At 40.8% G+C, this 11,041-nt stretch overlaps 1 pseudogene across 1 annotated transcript; it reads left to right on the plus strand.

Moving 5' to 3' along the window:
- Positions 1-7,383: 7,383 nt before the first annotated feature.
- LOC306737060 (zinc-binding protein A33-like) lies at positions 7,384-11,041 on the plus strand (annotated as a pseudogene). The gene is made up of 2 exons: positions 7,384-7,419; positions 9,997-11,041. The product of its transcript is annotated as a zinc-binding protein A33-like (transcript).

Raw genomic sequence — 11,041 nt, forward strand, 5'->3', positions numbered from 1 at the left:
TGTCAGTTCATTGTTAATTCAGTAAACATTACATGTTGTACTTCTGTCCACCCTGATAGAGGGATCCTCCTCTGTTGCTCTCCCGAAGGTTTCTTCCTTTTTTTCTCCCTGTTAAAGGTTTATTTTGTTGGAGTTTTTCCTGAACCGATATGAGGTACGGGGACAGATTGTAAAGCCCTCTGGAGCAAATTTGTAATTTGTGATTTTGGGCTATACAAAATTAATGCAATGGAATAAATAGTGTTTGCGTGCATGTGTGTGTTTTTTAAATATTTTTGATAATGCTCATTTCCTCAGGACCCCTCAGAACATACAATACTCACATAGGAGAGGAGTAAAGTTAGTCAAAAACAAAAAAGGCATCAAAAGGTGTAAAAGTACAACCTTTAGATACAAGGAGTGTGGGCATAGTACAACATTATTATGTTTAGACTTTGTCAGAGGTGTTGTTTGCTGACTGTTGTATTTCTTGTAGTTTGAAACTCATAAGTGATGGTCTCTATCTCTGTGCTCGGTGACATTCACGGTTTTGACTGGATTTGCACTGTTGTGGAAGGAAAACGTGCTCTGTGTTCATAACATTCTTCAAGTTCCTGAAATGGTGTTGACTCAGTGCATGATGTTGTATCTGTGTTATTATGCTCTCTGTGAAACTAGTTTAAAGAAAAAACTATTTTATCTCTAAAAGTTTACAAAAATCATACTGTCCTGGCTATTGCTACTATTACATGGACAGGATATTATGTTTTTCTAATCTAACTGGAACTATATTTTGATAATGAGTATTTATAGTTCCAATACAGATTCTAGATATACTTTAGTGAAATGTAGGTGTTATATGTATTATGACAAATACATTCAATTTATGTCTTTTGATCATGCCAAAAAATTTAAAACACCTTAAGCAAAAACTGTACTCTGCAAAATTCACTATATAAGGGTTGTTCAGGAGAAAAGTACAGTGTGCAACCAGTGCAACATGTTTCTTTTCCTGGGGTTCCCTTCCATATCACACTCATTTCATTTGAATCATGTAAAGAGGGAGATTGTCCTCTTCCTTATATATGTTACCTCTCTAAAGCATGTCCAGAGTATCCATTGACACTGCTAAAGCCCAGCAAAAAAGCACATCAGTACCATAGTGATAGTCGATGCATAGTGAATGGTGGGCTCATTTGTACATAACTAATATTGAGCTTTAAAATCCCTTCAGTTTTGTAGGAATTTGTATTAATCTGTGTAATTCATGTATTGTAATATTGAATGGATAATGCCCGGTTGCTGTTTGTTTACATTAATATGACTTGTGGAACCCTGTTTCTTGACTTCCTCAGCATGTGACTTGCATGTGTAATAAAGCGCATTGAACATCCATGTATGTTTAACAGTCTGACATCCGTGATTCATGTGTACTGGTCCATTTACTGGCACTAATGTGGATATTTTAAAGGCATCCGTGTTAATAAATTGGCCCATGTACAACCAGCATGTGTTGGCTCAGATCTCTCCGTCTGATCTGTGTGACACTGTACGTCTAACACTGTATGCTGACCGCATAAAATATCTTAAGAGAAAACAAACTGTGATATGAGGCCATCTTGAGGCCATCTTGTGTCATGTATCACAACACATTTAGTGCAGACCCTTTTTACATCTGGACATTTGGACATTGCTCGTTTCATAAATCGCCATGTAATGTGTATTCGGAACTGACCATTCAAAGTAATCTGACCCAACCCTCTTTATAACACGGCTACATGTTACCTAAAATTAGTAAATCAATACTTGACAATACTCTTTGAGCTGCACCTCTCTTTGTTGCAAAGTAAAAAAAAAAAAAAGCACCTTGTAGTTATTTTCTATGTATTTCTTTATTTAGTTATCATCTGTGCCTCTCCAGTGTTGATAAGTTATATATGATCATTTTGAAATTAGCTACAGCAGTGTTATAATAATAATAATAATAATAATGATATTAATTCATTAATTATATAATTATATCCCCCGTAGATGTTAACATCACATCTTGTTACCTACATGTATGTATCATTACCTTCTGTTCTGGTACACAATCAGTAAAGATTACAATTGTTTATAAGTTCATTTAAATTAAATTGGGAAGAATTATACCGCACGTTGCTGACCATTTCTCCATTTTATTTATATCAACATGTAATAGTGTGTGTATCAATACTAAACAGTAATAACAGTAATGCCTTTGAGTCAAATGGAAATCAAAAAGATATAAAATTATAATTTGTGAAAAAAAGTGCATTGTCTATATTATGATACTATTTCAAATATAAAGACATATTTAGAAGGTTGGTTGAACATTTATTTAATTGTGCAACTCAGTAAATACACAACATAAATACTGTACATGCAGTTTACATGAACATACTGTATTGTATGTGACAAATTAAATACTTTAAAGCTTTCAGAATGATTATTTCTCCTTCAGCCTGAACCGTCTGTCTCCTCCTTGATTTCTGGGCAGATGAAACAGCTGCTGACAGCTTCCTGTGTGTGTGAGGAGCTTCCTGAACCCACCAGCACAGAAGAAGCAGATGGAGACACATTACGTCCTCTGTGCTGGTCGGGACGGGACGCTCCTCGTCCTCTCGGCTGGTAGGTGGAGCGGGTAGTGTCGGGGTGGAGGGGCAGGGAGGACCGCACTCTCTGGTCTCGGACTCTCTGGGGGTCTGAGAGGGCTTCAAAGGTATGCTGGGTCTGGGTTGTCCTAGGATGACGGGTTGGTTGACGTCCACCCTCAGCTGCCCCAGGAGTGAGACAAGAGCCCAGAGGAGTCCTGCCCTGTGAGACACAAACACAAGAGATGAACACTTTTGAACTCAACTCCACAACCTTTACATTGTTGTGTTGAATCTGGCCTCCAATGATGGAATCGTCTTGAAGAGGGATTACTTACTCAGCCCACTGGAAGAAAGGCGACCGCTGCTCTGCATCTGGTCCTGTGGTCCTCCTTCCTTCTCATCTGCTCCGTCGTCCTGGAGACCCTAGATGTTGTTTCTTGTGTCACAGCCATCGATTCCTGAGTAAAAGAGACTTGGAGACTTTTCTTAACATTAGTAATTTTGACCACACATCTGTCTGGTTCAGCCACCTTCACCTAACTATAAACAGAGAGAAAATGAACAATCTTTGAATGACTGTTAAGTGACACTTTAAGGGTACTTGTGCTATTGCTGCTATTAAGTGACTTACCTTTGTCTGGGAAAGACATCTAGACTTTATAAAGAAAAATACACAACAGAATAACAACCATTCACAGTTTCACAGACTTAATGCAGAGAATACGAACACAGCATCTGCAGGCGAACAGAGACCAGATGGCCCGTTGCAACGGGTCCGGCACCCCAGACTCCTGCAGCACCCCCATAAGAGGAACCCGGTCCAAAAAACCCAGTCCAAAAAACACATGTGGACTCGTTGGGCAAACTCCCAGGAACCCTCAAGTAGTCTTGCGAGAGAAAAGAAAGGGTCCACTGTTTCACGACCGGAACGGAATCCACACGCCTCCTCCTGAATCTGAGGTTGAGAAACGGTCGGAGACTCCTTTCCAGCACCCTGGCATAAGCTTTCCCCAGGAGGCTGAGTAGTGTGATACCCGATACTTCGAGCACACTCGAGAACTATGAAGTCGACAGGCGGAGCCCCTTCCCGGCCCCCACCGACTCCAAGAAAGCCGGATACTCTGAACTGCTGTTCGGTGCAGAAGCACAAACAACAAGTCAGATCCTTACTTTCTGCAACCCGCAGGCGCAGGGAGGCGACCCTCTCGTTCTCCGAGGAAAACTTCAACACAGCTGAGGAGGTGACGTCATCAAGTAAGCTGTTGTTCTAATTGAAGAATGACCATACTGCGTCCTCCCGTCCCTGGGAGTTGGGACTTGGGACTTGGGAGTTGGGACTTGGGAGTCCCAACTCCCAGGTCCTGCAAAGTACAAACTTCAAAGTACACAACTGGGGTCGGAGCTTCTTCAGGACGATCCGCACTAAACCCTCTGCTGCAGGATGCTACCTATTGCCAACCCCACCAGACGCGAGGGAAGACTGTCCGGTGCTTTATCAGTCCTGCCAGACATAACGGTTTTACAATCCTGCAGCAAACAGGCTGTCGGTCTCAGTCAGAGTCGCTGTCCTCATCCCTCTGCCAGTATCTTCTGAAGGATCCGAGGCCTGACGTGGAGGGTGCAGACTCTCCGTAGTCCTCTTCTCTGGTCCTCTTGGTGGAGGATCCAAGGCCTGACGTGGAGGGTACAGACTCTTCAGAGCTCTGGGGGGCTGTGGGCGTCTCGCCCGGAGGGGTGGTGAGAGGGTGGTCAGGTGGAAAGGGAGGAGGATGCAGCGCTTCTCGCCGGTTCTGCCACAAGAAACTCTGCGGTGGGAACTGCTGGGGGAGAGGGTCATCTTCTTCTTCCTCCTCTTCCACCGCCCCTTCATCGTCTTCCTCCTCTCTGTCCTCTTCCTCCTCTTCTCCCTCGAACATGGAGCCGTATCCGGAATCTTTGCTCTCCCAGTCGGACCCGCTGTCTTCCTCGCTGTCCTCCCAGCCGTCCTCATAGTGCAGTTCTGCCTGTTAGTTTAAACAGATGAGGGACTCGTAAAAATAATAAATACATGAATGTGACACTAATTAATAAATACTGTTGTTATGAATTGTTAATATTGAAAAAAAACGTTTTCACAAAGATGGAAATGTTGACTGTATATATATATATATATATATATTCCAATGACAACAGCCTCTAATCTTAAATTGCACATGAAGAGGGCTTCATACATTCTGGAGGCGGAGACCAGGTGCCTTTCACGCACAGCTTTTTTTTGTGATCAATTAAGAGTTGAGTTCTCGTGCGGTCTCAGCAAAGACATTTGTTCTGCACCAAACAATTGTAAGGACTTCAGTGTTTGTGTGAACAAAACGATCAATGGTTCACAATAAACGGAGTGAACGTATTAAATATACATTGAACCACGTGCGTCATGACGCACAGTGAAACATGGTGATATTAATCCAACATGACCACAATAACCTCTTTCGTGTATAACTCATTATTCTCCCAGTTTATGAGCTGCATATGAAAGATGTGGAGGAGACGCTGGAGGCAGCGCGCGCACATGCAGTCCCAAACAGTTACTTAACAGATGCTCTGTTTAACAGACAGTTCCCAAACAGTTACTTAACAGATGCTCTGTTAAGTAACTGCATTAAGGTAGATTATAATGATGTTGACGTTGTAATTAATCACAGCATTTGGAGCATGCCTCATGTGCCTCGCGTGCCTGTAGTGCAGAGTTGTGGAAACCACCATCTCTTCTCTTCGTGGATTTGTTGGTCAACTCCAAAACTCATGTGTTGATTTTTATTTTTTCCTGAAACACTGGACCCAAACGCAACTGAAACACTGGACCCAAATGCAGATAGACAGGTCCAGTTCAGTGGTTTAATGGATGTTTGTATATATTGTGTGTTTCAATACATATACTGCCTTTCTATTAGGATGCCAGAAACATATTTAGTATGTCACAATATTGTAGCATGAAGCATTTTTTATGAAAAGACCAAAACACCTCAACATGTGATGATGATTTTTCTAACAGCCTCTCCTGCCTCAAGAAGACGGTTTTAACAAAACACTAGAACATGTTTTATATATTTTATATCTCAGACAAAGTCTCTGAAAAGTTAAGTTGCACAGTTGCAGTTGCCCTGTCTGCCGCCAAGGTGTCAAAAACAGCAACATGGTTGAGATTATTTAACGACCACTTTTACAGTTGTATTCCAGCCCAGATTAACGGACTAACTGAACATGACTGAATGTTTGTTATTCTAATGTCACCGGATTATTCTTTGTAAATATTTGTCCGTGCATGTTTTCATTTAAATTGTCATGAAGTGAATCATAATATTTTACTAATAAAAAATGAGCCTTTTAGTAAACAACCTTTTTTAGTCAACCTATTTTCTACGAATACATGTATATATGCTATTGTTATTATATCCCTGTTCACTCTGAGTAACAGTAATTGATTGTTCCCAATATTATTTTTTACTTTTCAAGTATTTCATTTGACTGATTTCAATCAGGAAAGACCAGTCAAATAAAGAAAGGATCATTATTTATTGTTAACAGATGATATGTGATGATAAAGTCTCAGAGTCTTTGGCGCTTGGACTGTTAGAGAGGTTATGATTATGTTTAATCCATTATTTTACCAGAAACATCTATTGAATAGAGCCATCTTCTACCACGGGATACTTGGGAAAACAAGACACAACTGAACAGAAATATGATATTTTTGTTAAAAGTTCGTTTGTCTCCCTTTATCATCTCCCCCGGTGTAATGTCGAAGTCTGTTCCCTCGGGACCAGTTTCCCTCCGGGTATAAATACTTTTTGTTTACATCATCATGCTCGTGCTCGCGCTCGTGCTGAGCCCCAGGCCAGGACTGCGCCCTGTGCACTGCGCTGCACGCTGTCTGCGTTATCTTATAACCGGTTGTGTGAGAATAAGGTGTAATGTCGCTGCTTCACTCAGGGACGTCATTTTTCAGGACTCGGCATTACGGTAAGAAGTCAATTATTACGCTCTTACCGTAATGCCGAGTGCACGCGCACCTAAAACACGTGCGGGCTGGCTTGACTGTGTTTCGAAGTGGAGGCTGCCTTGACTCGGGTTATCTTGACTAAGTTTACTGTTGTACTAGTTAACTGTTCATCAAAGTCTGGTAACACCTGCTGTGTCCTCCGAGGTACGAATAACTCCCTAGAAACTCTAACAGTTGCTCTGTTGACCCATCATCAATAGTTGAAAAGTTACTTTACATTTTCTCACATTCTACATTTCGAGGTACTTTTACTCTGATGTCTCTGATGTGGGCCTTAGTACAGTTAATCTGCATGTATGATACGCTTTTTGGAATAAAACATTCTGAAAATCTCAATCTTAATTTTAATTCATGCTGTATTGATGACAATTGGGAAATAGGAGTTGTTTTCTTCTTTATTATTCTTTTGCAAGATAACAGTAAATAGTGAAGGACTATTTATTGTGCATTTCTTCATCAAAATAATGGGGCTCTTGTGAAACATTGCTTGTTGAACTATTCGCAACTCTTTCTCTAATTCTCGGTGTCTTTTTAAACAATGGATGTGATGCATCACAACAACAGAGGGAATGTTACCTGACTCTAAAACAATCATCACAATGCACTATACCATAATCAATATACCATTTATCTATTTGATACAACCACAATATGTGAACATGTCATTCTAACAGAAAATCCTCTTGAAAACGGACGTCACCATCAAAAAACTGTTAAAGCCCATAAACCACATACGTCATCATAACAAGGATGAATCGGAAACATTGCACTGGCATGGTGATGCGAGTGAGAACCCGGCTTTGACTTTTATTTTGGCATTAATTCATGAGTTTTGGCAGGTTTTTTAATGTATATTCAACATGTAAATGTAAACAGATGTACATCATTTCATGATTTGGCCTGAACATGTTACTTAACAACAATCAAAGCATTGTGTCAACAAATTAGAAACGGTAACAGTATTAGCACTCCGCGGAAGGCACAAGGTTAGTTAAAGTTGTAATAACTGTATGTTTTAAGAAAATTAGCGTGTGTGTGTGTGCTATTAATGCAAACTAGGAGTAAGCAAACATAATTATCGTTATGTGCCTTTGTACACAGCTCTTACATTGGTTTTGGGAATTTATCAATACATTTGAAATTATCAGTCAAGTGCAGGACTATCTTTCGGAGGGGTATGCTACATAACATATATATATATATATATATATATATATATATATATATATATATATATATATATATATATATGTATATATATATATATATATATATATATACATATATATATATATATATATATATATATATATATATATATATACATATATATATATATATATATATATATATATATAAATGGGAGCTGAACATCAGCTCCATCACTAGGAAGGCCCAGCAGAGGATGTTCTTCCTGAGGCAGCTGAAGAAATTCAACCTGCCAAAGTCCATGAGGGTGCACTTCTACACTGACATCATTGAGTCCATCCTCTGCTCCTCCCTCAACGTCTGGCACGCTGCAGCCACTGCCAAGGACAAGGGCAGACTGCAGTGCATCATCCGCTCTGGTGAGAGGGTGATTGGCTGTAATCTGCCATTCCTCCAGGACTTGTTCTGGCAAACAATATTGTAGCCGACCGCTCTCACCCTGGACACAACCTGTTTGACTTCCTTCCATTTGGCAGGAGGCTGCGGTCCATCAGGACCAAGACCTCACGCCACACTAACAGTTCTTTCCCGTCGGCAGTCAGGCTCATCAACAGAGCCCGGGTCCCCAACTGAGCGACTCTGTCATCTCCACGACTATTTCTTACCGGTCACTCTCTGCACATCCCGTCACACTTCATATTTAAACACACGTCACTTTAAAATACACTTTACATTAATGTTATCTGTTTGTCTGAGCACTTTATCTTATACTTAATGTAATATCTATTGCACTTGATTGTCTCGTATAATGTCTAATGTTATGCACCTTCTGCCAAGAAAAATTCCTTGTTTGTGTAAACATACCTGGTAAATAAACGGTTTCTGATTCTGATGTTTATAGATGTAAATGTTGCAGGAGGAAATGATCCCGGACACAACCTTCCTGATTCAGCTCAATATTCCAGTTAGGCTTCCCCCCCAAAAAAGTCCTCAATGCAGCAGATTTCCTGAGAGGCCAGGGGGAAACTTTACGAGTAACATACATCATCTTGTCTACTCTGAAATACTGAGATATTCTTAGTCTTAATAAGGGCAGCACCATCCTGGATGTAATAGTCTATACATCTACATCAGTTAAAAAACATAACTTACAATATAGTTGAACATATTATTTTCACAGACGTGCATGTATGGCCAAAAGGTGCTGGGATGTAAAGCAACTTCAATGGTTGGTTCTTAAAGCATCATTATGACCTGCTTATCTGTGAAAAGAAAAACTGAAATTAGATTATGTATTACAGTGTTATGATCTGACACAAGCCTGATCAACCCGACAAACCTTAAGTAAGAACAGATACAGTATCAGATCAGTATTTACAGAATTTTTGAGAATGAAAATATAATGAAAAAGATACAATAATATGTTTTTTTTATAGTTGCGATCTTTAGGACCATAATCACAATTTGTTTGACCCTATATGAACTTTTACGAGATATAAAAGACCTTAACTCAAAAGGTACATTTACAAATACAACTTCAAGTGAGTTCAAAGGTTCTGAAAGTGAACATTAAAAAAACTGTCACAAAGTCCAAAGATAGTGAGAGCTGTAATCAGTGAAGAGGAACAGCACTGAACAAACTGCTGAATGTCTTGAAGAAGTTTTGTATCCTGTTTTCTCTGCTGGTAATACAAGCATATCAGTTAATGATTAACCAATGAAAGATGTTGGTGGAATTGAAAGCAAAGCCTGACATTGTTGAAAGGAGACACAATGCCTTTACACTGAAAGAGATCTCTGTCCAACATTGTTCCAAATGGAGGACGAGAGGAGTAAACTGAAGGGAAGTAGAGTTTGGTGAGTCTTTTTATTTTGAAGAGCAATTGGCAAAGAAAAGAAATGGCTGAGACAATTGTTCTTGTTGAAAGTCTCCTGAACTGCCACATTTGTTCAGAGACTTTCAGAGATCCTGTGTCTCTGAGCTGCAACCACAGCTTCTGTTCAAGCTGCCTGCAACAATTCTGGAAACAAACTAAAAACACAAACTGTCCCATCTGTAGAAGAACATTCTCAAAAGAATTTCCAGGTCAGAAAACTGGATCATCTGAGACCGAGAAAGGAGAGAAGAAGGTGGAGGTGGTGTGTAGTAAACATGGAGAAGAGACTAAACTGTTCTGTTAAAATGAAGAGAGAGTTTTGTGTTCTGTCTGTGAGTTTCCTCTCCACCAGAGTCACAAGGAGGTTCCTATAGAACAAGCAGTCAGTGACCTGAAAGACCAGCTGAGATCTGACTTAGAGTCTCTGCAGGACAAGAGGGTCAAACACAAGCAAGTGGAGGAAACATACAATGAAGTGACGCAACACTCCAAGAAGCAGCTGTTGTCCACAGAGAGGCAGATCAGAGCAGAGTTCAACAAGCTGCACCAGTTCCTGAAAGAGGAAGAGGAGTCCAGACTGGCAGCTCTGAGGGAGGAAGAGGAACAGAAGGGGAAGACTATCAGCAGAGAGATGAAGATGATTCAGGATCCCCTCACTGTCAGACAGCATCTCTGATGTTGAGGAAGACCTGCAGAAACACAAGGTGTCATTCCTCAGCAGTTATAAACCCACTCAGACCAGAGCCTGAGTCCAGAGCTCACTGTCAGATCCACAGCTGGTCTCAGGAGCGCTGAGAGATGTGGCCAAACACCTGGGCAACCTGTCCTTCAGAGTCTGGGAGAAGATGAAGGACCAGGTCCACTTCAGTCCTGTCATTCTGGACCCAAACACTGCAGCCTACAATCTCTATCTGTCTGATGATCTCACCAGTGTGAGACGCGGAGACACACACCAGCAGCTTCCTGACAATCCAGAGAGATTCACTCATTATGCAGATGTTCATGGATCTGAGGGCTTCAGCTCAGGGAAACACAGCTGGGAGGTGGAGGTGGGAGACTATCCTGTCTGGTTGGTAGGTTTGGTTAAAGAGTCAGTTAACAGGAAGGGAAAGCGATTTTCCACACCAGAACATGGAGTCTGGTGTTTAATTCATCGCAGTGGAAAATACACTAATATAGTTGGTAAGATTGTCGGAGGGGAGAAGAGTCTCCAGAGGATCAGAGTCCAGCTGGACTATGACAGAGGGGAGGTGTCCTTCTACGACCTTGAAGACATGACTCACATCTACACTTACAGAGACACTTTCACTGAGAAACTCTTCCCATGGTTCAATATTGGAGAGGCTGGTGATGCTAAAACTGCTGATATCAAAATCTGTTAA

Source organism: Taurulus bubalis (genome assembly GCF_910589615.1).
Source record: "Taurulus bubalis genome assembly, chromosome: 5".
Taxonomy (NCBI): domain Eukaryota; kingdom Metazoa; phylum Chordata; class Actinopteri; order Perciformes; family Cottidae; genus Taurulus; species Taurulus bubalis.